The 22125-nt window shown below is 39.1% G+C and overlaps 1 protein-coding gene across 3 annotated transcripts in view; it reads right to left on the bottom strand.

Annotated features, from left to right (window-relative positions):
• Positions 1 to 22125, bottom strand: part of LOC106876359 (SH2 domain-containing protein 4B) — a 134734-nt gene that overhangs the window by 53649 nt on the left and 58960 nt on the right. Inside the window, exon 1 of one of the 3 annotated variants that reach the window (XM_089342282.1) lies at positions 15424 to 15880. The exons of the other annotated variants lie outside the window; for them this stretch is intronic. The gene's annotated coding sequence lies outside the window, so the exon portion shown is untranslated. Of the gene's footprint in view, positions 1 to 15423; positions 15881 to 22125 lie in introns of those variants that run through there. 3 annotated transcript variants of the gene reach the window in all.

The following is a 22125-nucleotide window of genomic DNA, read 5'->3' on the forward strand; positions in this document are numbered from 1 at the left end:
AGTCATGTGGTTCAGAAGCATGTGATGCAGATGGATGAGGACAGTTGCATAAAGAACTGTAGATCACGTAAAGTGGAGGTAAGTTGCGGAAGAGAGCAACATGGGAAAACATGCAACAAAGTAGTGAAAGCCAATCTCAAAATGTTGAACTTTATGAAGGAAATGACAGAAGACCAAGATATGTGGCACATTTCTGTACTCAAGAAAACCCACCCACCACAACAGAATTAAGATCCTAAAACAAAGGTGCTACATAAAGGGCACTGGTATGGTTACTAGTGCCACTTAAAAAGTACTGGTGATGGTGCCATGTAAAAAGCACCCGGTATACTCTGTGGAGTGGTTTATGTTAGGAAAGGTATTTAGCCGTAGAAACCAAGCAAAACAGGCTATGGAACTTAGTGGCCATCTAACATACAAAATGAGCATTAAATTTTGATGATGGGGATGATAATGAAAGAAAAACCAAAATAAATGGCACAAAACACACTTTAATAGACAGAGCTTTTTATGAAGACTATCAATTTTGAAAGTGCATTATGTTGTATAATATAATTTGAGACAGAGAAAGTAGAGGGAATATTTTAGTCTTGTCACGACAATGTATCTGGTAAAATAAAATGCACTTAATTTTTTTTTCCCATCATCAACTAATTTACAGCATGTATGATAGACACAAGATCAACTTTTGAAAATGTTCTCCGCTGTTTAATCATGGAGAACTGTAACAAGTGGCAAGAGGCTGTGAGATATCCAAATGGGTCACCATGGAAAAATTATGATGATATAATGACTGGAATAATATTTTTACAAAAGTGATATTTATAATTTGTAACTGTTGTAAAGTAAAGTAACTATCTAGATGCCCATGATGCAAATGGTTTAATGATCACAGAGCAGAGATGACTCTTCAGTCTTGCTGGAGACATGACAAACTCTTTAATGCTTGTGCAACAATAAAATACACCTAACTAGGATGTGATAGGAGAGGTACCATACACAGAGAATATACCCAAAATGGAATATACTAGTGAGATGCTGTTTCTGATTCATCTAGGAGTATAGTAATTACAAATAATAATTGATTCTGAATGTGATGACACATCCAGCCCATGACAGTATGGAAAAGCAGAGAATAACAATAATGATGAGGAAGAGGGGGTTTAGCTTCAGGTCAGCCCTAATCTAGCAGATATATGATAAAAAAAACTTCCCTCTCTCTCTCATGTACATGTGTGTTTGTATATGCATCTATAATTACACTGCCTTGTTATCTTAACACAGTAGGATGGGATCTGAGGAGAATTTGACTGATATTTTTAACAGGCTGAATGATTATGCAGTGGGACCATTACTACAATGACAGGATACAAACAGCTGAAAGGCATCAGATATTTCAGAGCAGCTCTTAAAAGACACAGCCATGGGTGTGTGGTAGGAAGTTAACTTCCCAACTACATGGTCTGAGGTTCAGTGCCATTGCATTGTACTTTCGGCAAGAACCTTCTACTATAGCCCTAGGCTGACCAAAGTCTTGTAAGTGGATTTGGTAGATGAAAGCTGAAACAAAACCGTGTGTGTGTGTGTGTGTGTGTGTGTGTGTGTGCGTGCGTGCGTGTGTGTGCAGATATGGCTGTGTGGTAAGAGGCTTGCTTCCCAATCACATGGTTCCAGGTTCAGTCCCACTGTGTAGCACCTGGGCAAATGTCTTCTATTATAACCGCAGGCCAACAAAAACCTTGTGAGTGGAATTGATAGATGGAAACTGAAAGAAGCCCATCATATATACATATATATGTATAATATCAAAGGAAGGTTAACTAGGAAGTTAGTTTTTGTATGTAGCAGATGTTTAGGAGCTATAAACACTGTGAATGCACAGAAAACAACTTCTGCCACATTCCAGGGAGAAAAACTAGAAGTGGTTGATAGCTTCCGCTATCTTGGTGACCAAATTAGTAGTGGGGGTGGGTGCGCTGAAAGCGTAGCTGCTAGAATTAGAATAGCCTGGGCAAAGTTCAGAGAGCTCTTACCTCTGCTGGCGACAAAGGGTCTCTCTCTCAGAGTAAAAGGCAGATTGTATGACGCATGTGTACGAACAGCCATGCTTCATGGCAGTGAAACATGGGCCGTGACTGCTGAGGACATGCGTAGGCTCGCAAGAAATGAATCCAGTATGCTCCGATGGATGTGTAATGTCAGTGTGCATACTAGACAGAGTATCAGTACCTTGAGAGAAAAGTTGAACTTACGAAGCAACAGTTGTGGTCTGAAAGAGAGACGATTGCGCTGGTATGGTCATGTAGCGAGAATGGATGAGGATCATCATCATCATCATCATCATCGTTTAACGTCCGCTTTCCATGCTAGCATGGGTTGGACGATTTGACTGAGGACTGGTGAAACCGGATGGCAACACCAGGCTCCAGTCTGATTTGGCAGAGTTTCTACAGCTGGATGCCCTTCCTAACGCCAACCACTCAGAGAGTGTAGTGGGTGCTTTTACGTGTCACCCGCACGAAAACGGCCACGCTCGAAATGGTGTCTTTTATGTGCCAACCGCACAAGCCAGTCCAGGGGCACTGGCAACGATCTCGCTCGAAAATCCTACAGGAGCCAGTCAGGCGGTACTGGCAACGGCCACGCTCAAAATGGTGCATCTCATGTGCCACCCGCACAAGAACCAGTCCAGGGGCACTGGCAACGATCTTACTTGGCTTGCCGGGTCTTCTCACGCACAGCCCATTTCCAAAGGTCTCGGTCCGTAGTCATCGCCTCGGTGAGGCCCAATGTACGAAGGTCTTGCCTCACCACCTCAGCCCAGGTCTTCCTGGGCCTACCTCTTCCACGGGTTCCCTCAACTGTTAGGGTGTGGCACTTTTTCACGCAGCTATCCTCCTCCATTCTCACGACATGTCCATACCAGCGCAATCGTCTCTCTTGCACGCCACAACTGATGCTTCTAATGTTCAGCTTTTCTCTCAAGATACTTACACTCTGACGGGTATTCACATTGACATTACACATCCAACGGAGCATACTGGCTTCATTCCTTGCGAGCTTACGTATGTCCTCAGCAGTTACAGCCCATGTTTCACTGCCATGTAGCATGGTTGTTCGTACGCATGCGTCATACAGTCTGCCTTTTACTCTGAGTGAGGGTCCCTTTGTCGCCAGCAGGGGTAAGAGCTCTCTAAACTTTGCCCAGGCTATTCTTATTCTAGCAGCTACACTTTCAGCGCACCCACCCCCACTACTAACTTGGTCGCCCAGATAGCGGAAGCTATCGACTACCTCTAGTTTTTCACCCTGGAATGAGATAGAAGTTGTTTCCTGTTTGTTTGCAGTCTTTATTGCACCTGAACATCTGCCACAAACAAAAACTAACTTGCTAGTTAACCTGCCTTTGATGTTGCTGCACCTCTTATGTGTCCATAGCTTGCACCGGGTACATCTTATAGAGTTACTACCTACTCCTTTTCTACATACTGAGCAGGGCCATCTACCTGAAGGGGTTTGTGTTTTATCTACCTTCCTACTTATTAGGATTTTGGTTTTAGCTAGGTTGACTCTAAGGCCCTTCAATTCTAGACCTTGCTTCCACACCTGAAACTTCTCCTCTAGTTCTGATAGTGACTCCGCAATTAGGGCAAGGTCATCAGCATAGAGGAGCTCCCAGGGGCAACCTGTCTTGAACTCCTCTGTGATTGCCTGGAGGACTATGGTAAATAATAGGGGGCTGAGGACGGAACCTTGGTGGACCCCTACCTCTACCCGGAATTCATTGCTGTACTCTAGATGAGTGAAAAAGTGTCACACCTTAGCAGCTGAGGGAAGCTGTGGAAGAGGTAGGCCCAGGAAGACCTGGGATGAGGTGGTGAGGCACGACCTTCGAACTTTGGACCTCACCGAGGCGATGACTTCTGACCGAGACCTTTGGAAATATGTTGTGCGTGAGAAGACCCGGCAAGCCAAGTGAGACCTAAATCTATGGCCTCAGCCAGTCCATTTATGCGTACCTTCTTTCATTGGACACCAAACTCCACTTGTGAAGACCTGTTGAGGCAAGTGAAATTGAAGTCGAGTTAAGTTGGACACTAAACTCCACTTGCGAAGACCTGTTGAGGCAAGTGAAATAGAAATCGAGTTAAATTGGACACTAAACTCCACTTGCGAAGACCTGTTGAGGCAAGTGAAATAGAAATCGAGTTAAATTGGACACTAAACCCCACTTGTGAAGACCTGTTGAGGCAAGTGAAATCGAAATCGAGTTAAATTCGACGACTGGCACCCATGCCAACGCCGTCTCCTTCATTGGACACGAAACTCAGCTTGCGAAGACTTATTGGGGCAAGAGAAATCGAAATCGGGATGGCACCTGTGCCCAGCGTCGCCTTTCTGGCACCTGTGCCCGCAGCATGTGTATGGACCTTCGAGTGGGATCGTTGCCGGTGCCCCTGAAATGGCTCTTGTGCGGGGCCGTCGTAGGATTTTCAAGCGAGATCGTTGCCAGTGCCCCTGGACTGGCTCATGTGCGGGTGACACATGAAATGCACCATTTTGGGCATGGCCGTTGCCAGTGACGCCTGGCTGGCCTTCGTGGAATTTTCGATTGAGATTGTTGCCAGTGCCCCTGGACTGGCTCTTGTGCGGGTGACACATGAAATTTTTCGAGCAAGATTGTTGCCAGTGCTCCTGAACTGGCTCTTGTGCAGGGCCGTCGTAGGATTTTTTGAGCGAGATTGTTGCCAGTGCCCCTGGACTGGCTCATGTGCGGGCAACACATGAAATGCACCATTTTGGGCATGGCCGTTGCCAGTGACGCCTGGCTGGCCTTCGTGGAATTTTCGATTGAGATCGTTGCCAGTGCCCCTGGACTGGCTCTTGTGCGGAGCGGTCATAGGATTTTCAAGCGAGATCGTTGCCAGTGCCCCCGCACTGGCTCTTGTGTCGGTGACACATGAAATTTTTCGAGCGAGATCGTTGCCAGTGCCCCTGAAATGGCTCTTGTGCGGGGCTGTCATAGGATTTTTGAGTGAGATCATTGCCAGTGCCCCTGGACTGGCTCATGTGCGGGCGACACATGAAATGCACCATTTTGGGCGTGGCCGTTGCCAGTGCCGCCTGGCTGGCCTTCGTGGGATTTTCGATCGGGATCGTTGCCAGTGCCCCTGGACTGGCTCTTGTGCGGAGCCGTTGTAGGATTTTCAAGCGAGATCGTTGCCAGTGCCCCTGGACTGGCTCTTGTGCGGGTGACACATGAAATTTTTCGAGCGAGATCGTTGCCAGTGCCCCTGGGCTGGCTCTTGTGCGGGTGACACATGAAATGCACCGTTTTGAGCGTGGCCGTTGCCAGTACCGCCTGACTGGCCTTCGTGCGGGTGACACGTAAAAGCACCCACTACACTCTCTGAGTGGTTGGCATTAGGAAGGGCATCCAGCTGTAGAAACTCTGCCAAATCAGATTGGAGCCTGGTGTAGCCATCTGGTTTCACCAGTCCTCAGTCAAATCGTCCAACCCATGCTAGCATGGAAAGCAGACGTTAAACGATGATGATGATGATGACGATGATATATACAGGGTGCAGTGAATAAAGTGTGTAAATTCCACAAAAATTAAAATAACACTGACATCTCATTATGCTGCCATAATCCTTGCCTTTAGTTCATCTTTGGTGTTACAAGGAGTTTTGATGGTCTCTTGCTCAACTGCGCACCACACATAATAATCAAGGGGGTTGCAGTTTGGGGAGTTAGGTAACCAGATGTTAGGGGTGATGTGGTTGCAGAAATTGTCTGACAGTCATGACTGGGTTCTCCTGCTTGTGTGGCATGGGAGCAGAGTCCTGTTGCCAGACATAGGGTCTTCCAGCAGCCACTCTCTTGACTCAAGGCAGCACTACCTCCTCCAGGCACTTGATGTAGGCCTCCGTGTTGAGTCTGAGGCTACGTAGGAAGATGAATGGAGGGATAACATGGCCATCATTAGTGATCACTCCAAACACCATCATGTTGACTGGATGTTTGATCTGTGTTACTCTCGGTACATGTTTTGGGGACACAACAAGTGAATGATTATTCTGTATGTTTACCATCTGATCCTGGCAGAAATTTTTCTCGTCTGAGAGAAATCAAAGCATGTTCAGTTGGAAGGGATGCCTGAATTTGTTCAAAAGCTTCATAGCGTGGTCTTTCCTCTTATCCTTGATGGCCCTTTCTCATCTTGTATGAGGAATACCGAATGTCGTTATGGACTACCTGCTTGATAAGAAACTCAGACACTCCCATATCCCTGGCGGTGGACCTGACTGACTTGGAGGGATCGTTGTCAATCATGGCCTGGATCTCACCAACAAATTCAGGAGTCCTTTTCTTATCAGAACGATCAGAGTGAGTTTTCCAAGCTGCCATACCTTTGTAATCACCATTGGACTCATCCAACTCTTTCCGAATCCTCTGCACTGTTCTCAGATTGACAGCCAAACACTCAGAAATGTTCATATCGGAGCTTCTGGCATGAATGCCAAGCAGTACAGCATATCATTTCCAAATCTCTGGCAGAGTGAATTGTGTCATGGTGTTGCTTTTCTCACAGACAGTGCCCAACTGATCGTTCTATACTGTGTAGTGAACAAAATCAAAAACAAACAATGCACATGTGTGAAATTAAAAATATAAAATGGCAACAATTTACTCATTACAATATATATATATATATATATATATATATATATATATATATATATATCATCATCATCATTTAACGTCCACTTTCCATGCTGGCATGGTGAGATGGTTTGGCCAAGAACTGGTAGGCTGCACCAGGTCCCAATCTGATTTGACAAGGTTTCTACAGCTGGATGTCCTTCCTAATGCCAACCATGCTCAAATGGTTTTTTTTTACATGCCACCATCACAGGTGCCAGTCAGGTGACACTGGCATATATCATCATCATTATCGTTTAATGTCCGCTTTCCATGCTGGCATGGGTTGGACGGTTTGACTGAGGACTAGTGAGCCAGAGGTTGCACCAGGCTCCAGTCTGATCTGGTAAGGTTTCTACAGCTGGATGCCCTTCCTAATGTCTATATATCATCATCATCATCATCATCGTTTAACGTCCGCTTTCCATGCTAGCATGGGTTGGACGATTTGACTGAGGACTGGTGAAACCGGATGGCAACACCAGGCTCCAGTCTGATTTGGCAGAGTTTCTACAGCTAGATGCCCTTCCTAACGCCAACCACTCAGAGAGTGTAGTAGGTGCTTTTACGTGTCACCTGCACGAAGGCCAATCAGGCGATACTGGCAACGGCCACGCTCGAAATGGTGTCTTTTATGTGCCACCCGCACAAGCCAGTCCAGGGGCACTGGCAACGATCTCGCTCGAAAATCCTACGGGAGCCAGTCAGGCGGTACTGACAACGACCCCGCTCAAAATGATGCATCTTATGTGCCACCCGCACAAGAGCCAGTCCAGGGGCACTGGCAACGATCTTACTTGGCTTGCCGGGTCTTCTCACGCACAGCACATTTCCAAAGGTCTCGGTCAGTAGTCATCGCCTCGGTGAGGCCCAATGTACAAAGGTCTTGCCTCACCACCTCAGCCCAGGTCTTCCTGGGCCTACCTCTTCCACGGGTTCCCTCAACTGTTAGGGTGTGGCACTTTTTCAGGCAGCTATCCTCATCCATTCTCACCACACGTCCATACCAGCGCAATCGTCTCTCCTGCACACCACAACTGATGCTTCTAATGTTCAGCTCTTCTCTCAAGATACTTACACTCTGACGCGATTTGATTTGAATAGTGTTGATATATTTTCGATTATTTTTGATTAATAATATTTGATTAATTATTAATCGTTATAGTTTATAATATCGTTAAAGTTTTTTTTAAATCAAAACTTTGTATATATATATAAAGTTTAATCTTTTATTCTTAATAATTTTTTCTTTCCTAATTTTTTCATTCATAATTTTTCCATTCATAATTTTTTCATTCATATTTTTTATTATTACGTTTGTAGAAATAAATAATCTTGTATTTTTCTAGTATTCAATTGATCTTTAATTATAATTAAATAAACGTCTTTAGCTTTAAATAGTATAGCTTTAACTATTACACTGGTTAAATATGTACTAATTTTATCTTCATTATTATTTTAAACTTAAACTTCGTTCAACTTGTATTTAAAACAATGATAATTTAAAACAATGATAATTTAAAACAATGATAATTTAAAACAATGATAATTTAAAACAATGTTAATTTATGTAAGATGTTTTTTGTATATAATATACATGTTATTATAATGGATGAAGGGATGATTATTGAATGGTTATTTTGATATTATGATATTTTTAAAATAATTTTTCTATCTTTATATAATAAGTATTTCATATTAATTCATTTGGTACTTATTGTTGGTTGAGATATATATCTAATTATTGTTCTACTTACGATCTGACGAGTAGCTATATTTTTGAATAGAATTTATTTTCGATAATTTCAATTGATTTTAATCGATTTAAATTTCTTTTCTATTTGAAAATTGGTTATGAAACACGTGTAATCTTTTTATTATATTTATCTTATGATATTTACTTTACTTTATATTATACTCATTTATTGTGCTTTTAATTATTAATTTTTCTATATGTGATAGTGGATTTTCATCGATGAGTTCTTGAAAATTGGTTATTTTCCCTAAAACTATATATTTTATATATACTTTATCTATAAGGCTCAATTTAATATTAATTTTTTATAAATTGATTTTAATTGAGTTTTTTACCTGTAATTTTGGATTTTGTCCCTAATATTATTATATATATATATATATATATATATATATATAGAGAGAGAGAGAGAGAGAGAGAGAGAGAGAGAGAGAGAGAGAGAGTGAGAGAGAGAGAGAGATTAAAGGATGATGATGATAATATCAATGTGTGGGTGTTTGTCCTCCACCACTGCTTGACAACAGGTGTTGGTGTGTTTACATACCCATAACTTAGCAGTTCAGCAAAAGTGACCAATAGAATAAGTACTGGGGTTGATACATTCTACTAAATATTCTTCAAGGTGGTGCCCCATCATGGGTGCAGTCTAATGATTGAAACAAGTAAGAAAAATGTGTGTGTGTATGAGTGTGTGTTGCTGATTGCCTAGCCTTAACTTCATGTGATAGTTGTAAACGAATATCACCATCATGCAAGTGGTGTTCTTTGTTTCCAATCTTCCATGAAAACATGTCTGGTCATGGAGAAGATTATCTTACTTGGAAACAGCTGAGAATTGGCAACAGGAAGGGTATGCTGCAACAAACCTCTGAGCTATGCAAGCATGGAAAAGGCATTCAATAATCATGATGAGATGATGACAATCTTTAAAGTAACCAATCCAAATAATTTCTAACTTTCAATATAAAGACACAAATTTCAAGGCAAAGGGAATCACTGACTGACTAAAGCCTAGGACACTACAAATGTCTATGACGGGGAGCAGTTCTTATGTAGCTGCTGGACCTGCTAGGAACAGCAGTTAAATCTAGCTTAGATGAAACCCTGTAGTCATTAAACAAACAAGGACACACTGGATATTGTCGTATGCCTTTTATCAAAGATCAGCTCACTGGGGTAAAACAGAGGCAACAACAACTAATACTTATTTCATTGTCCCCAGAAGGACAATGAAATAAGTACTGTCATTGCATTAATAACATGTTAAGGGAGACAACTAAGCATCTCTGGCCATCGATCCTCTATTGGTTCAATTTGCCACAAGTGTGAATAATTAAGATTTAGATATTCACAAGGCCACAAATTTGGGGAAAAGAAGTGTAATAATTGTTTTAATTGATGTCAGTATTCAACGGATATTTTATTTTATCAAAAGTAAAAAGCAAATTTAATCTCAGCGGGATTTGAATTTCGGGCTAATGCAGATCTGCATTAGACGAGGTGTTTTATTTAACGAACCAAGAGAGAGAGGGGGGAGAGAAAGAGAGAGGAGTTGCTTTAATCAACGCCAGTATCTTACTGCTACTTTATCTTATCAAACCCAGAAGAGGGAAAGGCAGTTATATACTGGAAACGGATTCGGTCAACTCCTTTCTCTCTGTCTCTTCCCCATCTCTATCCGTTCCTCTCTAATTTTTTTTTCTTTTTACCTCCCTTAACATTTAGAGTTACCTCCCTTCGGGCCAACACTCATTCAGTTGACATCTGATCGGAAGCGTTTCAGCCTTGATGATTCCCTCGCGTCGTTTGCCTAAGATTGCGTTGTCTAAGATTGGGTGTGATTTGAGGAAGATTTGACAGTTGTTTCTAAAAGGTGGGCAACCACATAAAAATTCCCTCGTTAGTTCATCTTCTGTCGTAAAAAAGGCCAGAGAGAATGACGAAGACATTTTAAGAATTCTAGAAGTGTGCAACTGTTCGAACTATTCTAAGAAAACTATACAACAGCAGTCATGGTTTTGTAAGACTAAGTAAAAGTAAATAAAGCGCTTCAGCTTCTAAATCACCCGTAGTAATGCGAGGGGTCACTCGTTTCCCTGGTATGACGTTACAACCGAAGGAGTGTGCATGCATCTATTTTGATTATTTATTTACTGATTTTTTTTTTTCCTTCTTTAGGAAAATAGGTATTCACAAAAACGTGTTATTTAGCATTGACTTTCCAGAAGCATTAGTTCCAAAGATTTTTCCGAACCAGGGATGGTTACCTTAGTCGACACACTCTAAACAAAAATTGCTTTCAAATTTTGGCACAAGGCCAGCAATTTCAAGGAGCGGGGTACGTCATCGACCCCAGTGCTCAATTGGTATTTATTTTATCGACCTGGAAAGGATGAAAAGCAAAGCTGACCTCAGCGGAATTTGAAATCAGAACTTTAAGATGGACAAAATGTTGCTAAATAGATTCTGCCAGCACACTGCCTTACTTAAATATTAAATTTACTTGGCAGGAATACTGCTAAGCATTTTGTCTGACATGCAAACAATTTAGTCAGTACGTGACTGAACAAAAATACCCACCACCACCACCACCACTTCCCGCGGGATTTCAACTACTCCATAAAGAAAAAAATAACGGAGAAATAAACAGTTTATATGAAAATATGTAAGTTTGTGTATTATTGTTATAATTATAATGATATGAACTACTGCATTAATCCTCCCTTCTGAACACATCTAATACGTATGTATCTGTGAGTATGCTTGTAAGGAAATATATATGTATATATATGTATGTATGTGTATGTATATATATGTGTGCTCCTCATGTAGACACAGTTTTATTCTTACATAGCTAAAATAATTTTAAGATATATTGATTCTATAAATTACAATATTACTCCTCTTATAACTTTCTCATTCCTCTGTTTATATTTTATCTAATATGAATAATATAATGCATCTGATAATAATAATAATAACTGATTCATTTGTATGCATATATATGCATTTATGTATGTACATTTAAGTGTAGGTATATGTATTTATGTATATGTATTTATATGTAAAAGTATGGATATGTGTGTGTATTTATATTTATAACTTAACCTTATGTACTTTCTAAAATCTCTGACTAAGCCTAGAGAAACATACAAGTACCTCAATTTCATCTATTAATTACTTCAGTCCACTGGAGGGATAAAGGTAAAATGAGGTATTTTTGCCTCTTGGCTGAAACAGCTGTAAGATATTATCCCAATTTCTATTGCTATATGTTATATATTTTAATAATTACAGATATTTTATATCTTTTATATGTATGGTCATGTGGCGAGAATGGATGAGGATAGCTATGTGAAAAAGTGCCACACCCTAGCGGTTGAGGGAACCTGTGGAAGAGGTAGACCCAGGAAGACCTGGGATGAGGTGGTGAAGCATGACCTTCGAACATTAGGCTTCACTGAGGAAATGACTTGTGACCAAGACCTTTGGAAATATACAGTGCGTGAGAAGACCCGGAAAGCCAAGTGAGACCATAATCCGAGGCCTCTGCCAGGGATGTAGCCAGCCCACTTATGCGTACCTTTCCTTCATTGGACACTAAACTCTGCTTGTGAAGACCTGTTGAGGCAAGTGAAATTGAAGTCAAACCAAATTCGACGACTGGCACCCATGCCAACCTCTCCTTCATTGGACACTAAACTCGGCTTGCGAAGACCTGTTGGGGCAAGTGAAATCGAAATCGTGATTGAACCAAATTCGATGACTGGCACCTGTGCCAGTGGAGCACTAAGAGCACCATCTGAGTGTGATCTTTGCCAGAGCAGCTTCCATGCCAGTGGCACATAAATAGCACCATTTGAGCGTGATCATTACCAGTGTCACCTTACTGGCACTTGTGCCGGTGGGACGTGAAAAAACATTCGAGCGAGGTCATTGCCAGTGCTGCTGGACTGGCTCCTGTGCAGGTGGCACATAAAAAACACAATTTTGAGCATGGCCCTTGTGCCGGTGGCACGTAAAAGCACCCACTACACTCTCAGAGTGGTTGGCGTTAGGAAGGGCATCCAGCTGTAGAAACTCTGCCAGATCAGATTGGAACCTGGTGCAGCCATCTGGTTCGCCAGTCCTCAGTCAAATCGTCCAACCCATGCTAGCATGGAAGGTGGACGTTAAACGATGATGATGATGATGATGTAAAGCATAACATGTCATACATGTATGTATATTGTTATAATTGTCCTTTTAGTAAATAAATTGACATAATATAATGTCTATAAGTTGATGAATACCACCTATTGATTCCCTCCATTTTCTTATTGCTCGCTCGCTCTCTCTCTCTAAATATATATATATATATATATATATATATATATATATGTAGCTTGCTTCCCAACCACTTGGTTCCGGGTTCAGTCCCACTGCGTGGCACCTTGGGCAAGTGTCTTCTACTATAGCCTTGGGCTGACCAAAGCCTTGAGTGGATTTGGTAGACGGAAACTGAAAGAAGCCTGTCGTATATATATATATATGTATGTGTGTTTGTGTGTCTGTGTTTATCCCCCCAACATCACTTGACAACCGATGGTGGTGTGTTTACGTCCCCATAACTTAGCGGTTCAGCAAAAGAGACTGATAGAATAAGTACTAGGCTTACAAAGAATAAGTCTTGGGGGTCGATTTGCTCGACTAAAGGCAGTGCTCCAGCATGGCCACAGTCAAATGACTGAAACAAGTAAAAGAGTAGGACTGGTGTAGCCATCTGGTTCGCCAGTCCTCAGTCAAATCGTCCAATCCATGCTAGCATGGACCGCGGACATTAAACAATGATGATGATGATGATGATGATATATATATATATATATATATCCATCAACATCATTTAATGTCTGTTTTCCATGATGGTATGTGATGGACAGTTTGACTGGAGCTGGTTAGGCTAGGGACTGCACCTGGTTCCATTGTCTGCTCTGGCATGGTTTTGACAGCTGGATGCCCTTCCTAATGCCAACCACTCTATAGAGTGTACTGGTGTTTATAACATGGCACCAATACAAGTACTTTTAATGTGACACCAGGAACCAGTATCAATTCTGCTGTGACAGACAGATGACCTGATATGTTTATTTTCCCTATTATTCAGCTCTATATAATATACAATTAATATACAATGCATATTAATATAAAATATATGTATATATTTTGTGATCTTCTACCATATGGAGAAGATTATAAAATAGCTGCAATCATTAGGAAATACTAAATGCATATTCACTCTTCATATCTCATGATTTTATATTTTATATATATATATATTTTATCTTTTACTTTTTTCAGTCATTACACTGTGGCTATGCTGGGGCACCACTTCGTATTTTTAGTTGAATGAATGAACTGACCCCAGCACTTCTTTTTTAAGGCTGGTACTTATTCTATTTTGCCAAACTACTAAGTTACGGGGATGCAAACACACCAACACCAGTTGTCAAGCAGTGGTGAGGGACAAATACAGACACAAAGACTCGCACACATAGATGAAGTACTGAAGAACAACCTCAGGATGCTGAACCTTTCAGATGACAAAGGAGTGAGATGCTTGGTGCCTTGCTGTAGTCAAGAAGACCTGTACTCCACAGCAGAAGGAGTAAGATTGGTCCCTCTGGGTCTGGGGGTGTAAAGTACTTGTAGTGGTGCCACATAAAAGTGCCCATGCAATGCTACATAAAAGCACTTGTGCAGTGTCACATAAAAGCCCCCATGCAGTGCCACATAAAAGCACCCATGTGGTGCCACGTAAAAGTGCCTATTCAGTGCCACATAAAAGCACTTTTGTGGTGCCATGTAAAAGCATCCAGCACACTCTGTAAAGTGGGTGGCATTAGGAAGGGCATCCAGCTGCCAAAACAGGAAGTGGTGTCTGGTGCAGCTCTCCTGCTTGCCAGTTCTGGTCAAACCATCCAATCCATGCCAGCATGGACAACAGATGTTAAAGGATGATGTATACACACACACACACACACAAATTTGTGTGCATATATACCAGTAAATATATATATTCTTTTACATGTTTCGGTCATCAGACTGTGGCCAAGCTGGAGCACTGCCTTGAAGAATTTTAGTTGAACAAATTGACTCCAGTACTTATTGCTTTTTTAAAGACTGATACTTATTCTATTGGTCTCTTTTGCTGAATCCTGAAAGGATGAAAAGCAAAGCCAACCTCAGTGGCATTTGAATTCAGAACATAAAGACGTATGAAGAGTTGCTAAGCATTTCACCCGGCATGCTAACAATTATACCAGCTTATCACCTTACAATGGAGAAGCATTGGTTTCAAATTTTGGCCCGAGCCCAGCAATTTCAGAGGGGGGGGGGGGGTTAAGTCAATCACATCAACCCCAATTCACAACTTGTACCTATTTTATCAACCCTGAAAGGATGAAAGGTAAAGTTAACCTCATTGGAATTTGAACTCAGAATGAAAGACAGACAAAATGTCACAAAGCAATTTGCCCAGTGTGCTAACGAGTCTGCCAGCTCACCACCTTGCAATGGAGAAATATTAGCAACAATTTAGTCCTGAATATAGAAAATGATGGGGTGGTCATAATTGGAACACCTTTGATTTTAGGTCAGCTCAATCAGTGCTGACCTGGAGATAAATAACAGCAACAACATTCTTCAGCATCATGCTAGTACAACAACAAAGTATAAATTATAATTATGATATACCATCTGAGAAATTTAGATGTAAGAAAAATAAACAAACAAGAAAATAAAGCAAAACAAAAATGAAGCAAAACCTAAACAAAAACAAAAAACTCAAACTTCTCCTTCCTTTGTCAAAACAATATAAGTAATAAGCTGTTTTAGTAGTAACAGAAGCAGATGAAGATGATAATGCAGAAGATCATAACGACGTGGAAGATGATAAGGAAATGAAAGAAATTGATATTACAAACCTATATGTTTAATCCTTCAATCCTATAATACAAGTATGGGTATGGTTACTGATTAATGATTTTGAAGGGTTTCCTTACAGCAAATATCCTCCACGGTCCACTTGCAACCTGTGTTACATAAGGGCCTTTTGTAGCCTGTATTTAATGGGGTTTCTTACAGCCTGTATTTTAAAGGGTCTGCTGATAGAATATGTATTTTAAATTGCCATCTCGTACCTTGTGTGTGTTTGTTATCCAGGGGTACCTTTACAGCCAGTGTTATTGGTATTCTTACAGCCTACATTTTAATCTGTTTTTTTTTTCTTCAGCTTCATAAATATTTGAATCTCTTAGATCTCTTTCTCCCTCTCTTTCCTTTTTCCCTTTCTGTCTCAGTTAAACATACTCTTTACCTTATCTCTCTCTTCCTTTCTCATTTCACACTCATTTACCATTTCCCTTTCTCTCATTCTCAGTTCCAGTAGAAGTTCTACAAATTTCCGGTGAAATTTCATCTGTAATTTGTGTCGAAAGGAAGAAATGAACCAAACTATAAATATTTAACTAATTATTTGCCCAAACTGTTGGAAGATGTCTGGGTTGTGTGTTGGTCAACTGTTTTACCACCATCCTTTGTACTTTGGAGCAAAAATATCTCATTTTCCTAATTTCCCTCCATTTACAATGGAAATACAACACGCAATTACACACAGAATAATTATGTGTACATACACACGTCAATTTATATAAACATACTCTTACACACCAAATACACACACACACACACAGCAATTAATGTAACTATATGACCATACACAGCAATTATATACTCAACTATACACTTAAATACACACACACAGCAATTACACGTGTATGCCTACATATATATATATACTTACCAAAATAGTGAAGTATATACTAATACATATTACATACAAATATATACACATAAGCACTTCCTCTAACACACTCACATATACACAAGCACAACCATAATCCCACACCTACAAAAGCACTTCCTTTTCTACACTCCTACACATACACAAACACACAGTACAAATATTTCCTTTAAGGAAATATATACATTTCCAAATAACTGATATGACCCAAATAAATATATATATATATACATATATATATATATATATATATATATATATATATATATATATATTAGGTTGTTTCACATGAAATGTTGTATTTGAAAGGTAACAATAAAATGTTTCAGAAGTGTTAGAGAATTGATTTATTTAATCAAAGTATGATCCATGCTCATTTATTGTGTTTACCCAACATTTCTCTATGCCATATATTCCATCTTTGAAAAAAAAATTCATCTTTTGCTGTGATAAACTGTCCAAATGCTTCAATTATCTCTTCTCTATTTAAGAATGTTTTGTTGCTTGTGAAAAGCTCAAAATGCTTAAGTAAATGAAAAGCTCAAAATGCTTAAATAAGTGAAAAGCTCAAAATGCTTAAATAAGTGAAAAACTCAAAATGCTTAAATAAGTGAGGATCAGTAGGAGAGATATCAAGGGAATAGGAAGGATGTTGCAAAATCTCATAATTTGGGCTTTGCAACTTTTGGACCATAGCTTGAGGATTGTGAGGACGTGCATTGTTGTGGAGCAAAATTGGGCCATCTCTATTCACTAGTCTGGGTTGCTTCTTTTTCAAATTCTCATACATACAATCAGTTTCCTGGCAATACCATGTTGCTGTTACCGTTTTTCATTGTTGCATTAACCAGTCCACTTGCTACACTTGTGCATGTGCACACCCATATGCACATACACACACATATACCTACATCTATAATCCATGTGTTCTGAGCTTGACGATTGCTTAGAGACACAAGGTGTGTTAAAAAAATCTTCTTAGACATATGCCACCAAAGCCAGAAACTATTAGTACCTCAAATCTTTTATACTCACAGACCACCATACAGTAACCACTAAAGTTTTAAGGTGCAATGGTAGGTTTGGGTAGTGTTTATGTGACTCTCCTGCATCTAATAACTGTCCTGTTCTCCTGCTGTTGTCAAAGAGTATCCATTTCTCATCACAAGTAATGATTTGATGCAAAAATGGTCTTTTTCCAGTCGAGAAAGCAATAAGGAATACATTTCGAGGCTTCTGTTTTTTTGTAATCTCATTCAGTTGATGTGGAATAAACCTATCCATTTTCTTGACTTTTCCAATTTTTTACAGGTGTCCAAAAACAGTTGTGTGAGATGTTTGGAGTTCTGATCAAAGTTTTCGAACCTTTCTTCTCAGATTTTGTTCAACCAAAGCATTTAATCCATCATACCAAATAACTGATTTTGGCCTGCCCCTTGGTTTATTTTCAAGGCTATCATCTCCTAAACAAGAGCTTTAGAACCATCTCTGAACAGTTCTGATGTCAACAAAATCATTACCAAAGAACCACTTGATATTCCGTAGGGCTTTTGCGGCAGAGTGACCCAGTTTGTACTCATACGAGAAAATGACTCAGCATAGTTTGGTTATCATTTTCATAAAGTCTGTGGGTATAAATTTTGTATAACAACATTGTTGGGAAAGAAAAAGAGTGAAGATTAAATGTAAGGTGTACACAATTGAGTTGTTAAATGACTGAAATGACAAGTAATTAAAAATGCGACATTTTATGTGAAACAACCTAATGTATATATACATATATGTATATATACAAATATATATATATATATATATATATATATATATATATATATATATAATAATATAGATTTAATCAAAAGATTAAATGTGGTACTTAAAATGTTTGAGGCACCAGAATTTGGTAGGATAAAAACCAAAAACAAAATCAAGAGATTTGGTGAATAAAATTTGAAGATAAGCAACAAAAATTCAATAGGTTATAGCAGTACGTACGTTTCGTACAAGCTCCATTTATTCATGTAGTGAGAACACCACAGAAAATAGCACAGAATATTTTCTGTGGTGTTCTCACTACATGAATAAATGGAGCTGTTACGAAACGTACGTACTGCTATAACCTATTGAATTTTTGTTGTTTATCTTCAAATTATATATATATATATATATGTAAATATACACACACATGTAGATATACATATACCTATGTGTGTGTGTAACCACATAGTTCCAGGATCAGTCCCACTGCATGTCACCTTGGGCAAGTGTTTTCTACTATAGCCTTGGACTGGCCAAAGCCTTGTGAGTGGATTTGGTAGATGGAAACAAAGAAACCTGTTGTGTATATGTATATATATATTTATGTGTCTGTGTTTGTCCTCCACACCATTGCTTGACAACTGATGTTGGTGTGTTTATGTCCTTGAAACATAGTGGTTCAGCAAAAGAGACCAATAGAATAAGTCCTGGAGTTGATTTCTTTGACTAAAGGCAGTGCTTCAGCATGCTCGCATTCAAATGATTGAAATGTGTAAAAATGTAAAAGAGTAAAAAAGAGAAAGCGTATGTATATATCATTTAATATGCAGAGTATAAAAGATATGAGCTACTAATAGTTTCTGGCTTTGGTGGCATATGGCTAGGAAGATTTTTATAACACACCTTGTGTCTAAGCAATCTTCGAGCTCAGAACACATGCATTATAGATGTAGGTATGCGTGTGTGTATGTGCGTGTGGGTGTGCACATGCACAAGTGTAGCAAGTAGACTGGTTAATGGTCAATGTGTTGGTCGGGTCTTGGAACAGTGCTGTTAGCCCCTAACATGTTTCATTGTGCCACTTTATCTGACCAGCCTGTAGACCGTGTTCTCAGAGCCTGAAGACTGCTTGCTGAAGACTTCTTGGAGAGACCAGGCAGGTGATAGCAAAGGCACAGCCTTCCCAGTGATTATATATATGGCATCATCATCATTTAATGTCAGTCTTCCATGCTGGCATGGGTTGGACAGTTTGACAGGAGCCAGCCAGGTAGAAGACTATATATATTCTGGGGTAGCTATTGAAAAAGAGATTACTATTCCTATCATTTTACACATAGCACCACCATATGCAATATTCTCATTGAATCTGAGGTGTTTGTAACATCACTGGAGATAGAGGAGACAGACTGACCACTGATATTCATATTCTTCGTCTGGTTGGCAATTCCTCTACATATGACTACCAAATATATCCACTTACCCATTACAAACTCTATTTCTATGTTCTGTAAGAAAGTTTAGGCCAGTTCTGTCTTTTGGTGTTGAAAATATTACTCACAGCTTAAGGTCATCAACAAAAGAATGTGCATGTATGTGTGTGTGTGTATTTTTTACTGATGCAAGCAAGAAAACAAGAAAAAAACCTGATCTCTTGTGATACTTGCTCTGCACTGAGTTACACATACTCTTATGTCAATCTTGCAGCAGGAAATACAATAAAACACCAAGTAATGTTATTGTTCCCAAAATATGTGAGATACACACACATATATACATCTATATATATATAAAAATGAGAATGTGTGTCTGTCTGCCTGTCTGTCTGTCTGTCTGAATCCCTAAAACTCGAGAACTACGCAACCAATTTCATTCAAATTTTACACATGCCTTACTTAGGATTCCAGTTGTGTTTTAGTCAAAAAAAAATTATTAACTTCTTGCAGAGTTCGAGCACACGGCAACATAATATCTCCTCCACTATTTAAGTATTACGTGTCAAAAGTGAAACAAAAACACTCATGTCAAATACTTTCACTTTAAAAATGAAACTATTCCACTAACTGAAACAATCACATTTCGATACTGTAGTGACAGATACTTTCACAGAGAGAGAAAGAGAGAAAGAGAGAGACAAAAAGAGAGAGAGAGACAAAAAGAGAGAGAGAGACAAAAAGAGAGAGAGAGACAAAAAGAGAGAGAGAGACAAAAAGAGAGAGAGAGACAAAAAGAGAGAGAGAGAGATGTATATGTATACATATAGATGTACACGTATATGTAAATATATATATAGATCTATACATACATGTATATGTATACGTATGTGTAGATGTATATATATATATATAGATGTACATGTAATATGTACACATATATACATATATATACATGCATACAGATATCTATACATATATACACCCATCACACACACATACACATGCACACAAACACACACATTAGTCATTTGTTTTCTTATCCAAAACTATGTCAAAAGTACTGAATGGATCTTTATGAAATTTGGAAATTATATTCTTTGCATAACGGCCATAACTCCCATGAAAATTCATATATTTTTGATGTTGATGAAATTTTAACCCGAACATAACAGATGAGCATAATTTAGAAAATGATGTCACACGTTATCGAGGCTACCATTCTTTCTGGATGTGCAAAAGGGGATGACGTCTTTATTCCAAGAATTCCTCTTAATCCATCAGGAGCAGACATTCCTTTTACATTCAGAAGACTACAATTCCCCTTTCGTGTGACTTTTGCCATGTCCATAAACAAATATCAGGGTCAAACACTGTCTGTAGCTGGTCTTCTCTTGGAAGAGCCCTGCTTCTCACATGGACAACTGTATGTTGGCTGCTCAAGAGTGGGCAGCAACAAAAAACCTATTTGTATATGCTCCACAAGGGAAAACAAGGAACATAGTTTACAATGAGGTGTTATAATCACAACAGCAAGAAAGTATGTACATGATCACCTTCTTTTACGAAACTTCATTGACTTTCATATATTTATATTGATATACATATATATATGTGTGTTTGGGTGCATGTGTGTATATACATCTCTATATATAAAGATGATGCGTAGTCTAGACAGCGTTTTTAGATTTCATTATTCTCTTTAACCCGGGCAACGCCGGGTATTTCTGCTAGTATATAATAAAGTAAGCCAAAACCAAAAAATGATTATGATAGAGAGCATTTTAGTAATTGTTTAACATGCAGGTCAGCACTTAAGATAAAACTCTGATAAGAAAAAAAACATTTCAGACATGCTCAGTTCATCATTTTCCATTAGACATTGTATATCTAGGACAACATTATCCATTTTTTCTTTTTAAGCTAAGAGGCTCTCATATTGGTTTCTAATGCCAACAATTTTGAGAGAAGGCATTAAATTGATACAATTAACTCCAGTACTTGATTCATACTTTATTTTATTAATCTTGAAAGGATGAAGGGCAAAGTTGACCTCTGTGAGATTTGAACCCAGAAAGGCAAATGCTGCAAGGCATTTTTTTTTTCAAGCATTCTAATGATTCCACCATTTCACTGCCTTAAAAGTTAGTTTGCTGTTACTACTACAACTACTACTACTAATAATAATAATAAACAACACTTCTACTGGAAGCACAAGGCCTACAATTTTAGTGGATGGAGCTTACTCAGCCCTAGTACTAAATTTATTAACTCTGATGAAAAGATCAAAAGGCCAAGTTGACCTCAGCAGAATTTGAAATCAGGTTGTAAAGCAGGAAGAAATGCCAGCATGTTAATGATTCTGCCGGCTTATTGACTAAATAATAATATTAATGTTGTGAGTGATTGTCACACAAGACCAGCAATTTTGAGAAGAAGGATAAGTCAATTGCATTATCCCTCCCACTCCTCCAATACTTGACTAATACATATTTTATCAACCCCCAAAGGAATGAAAGGCAAAGTTAACCTCAGCAGAATTTGAATGCCGAACTTATTTCTGACTTTTATTAGCATTTTTAAGAAAAAATTTATACTGGTATGGCTATGTGGTAAGAAATCTGCTTTCCAAC

The sequence above is a fragment of the Octopus bimaculoides genome, chromosome 25 (genome assembly GCF_046866305.1).
Source record: "Octopus bimaculoides isolate indiv1 chromosome 25, ASM4686630v1, whole genome shotgun sequence".
Lineage (NCBI taxonomy): Eukaryota > Metazoa > Mollusca > Cephalopoda > Octopoda > Octopodidae > Octopus > Octopus bimaculoides.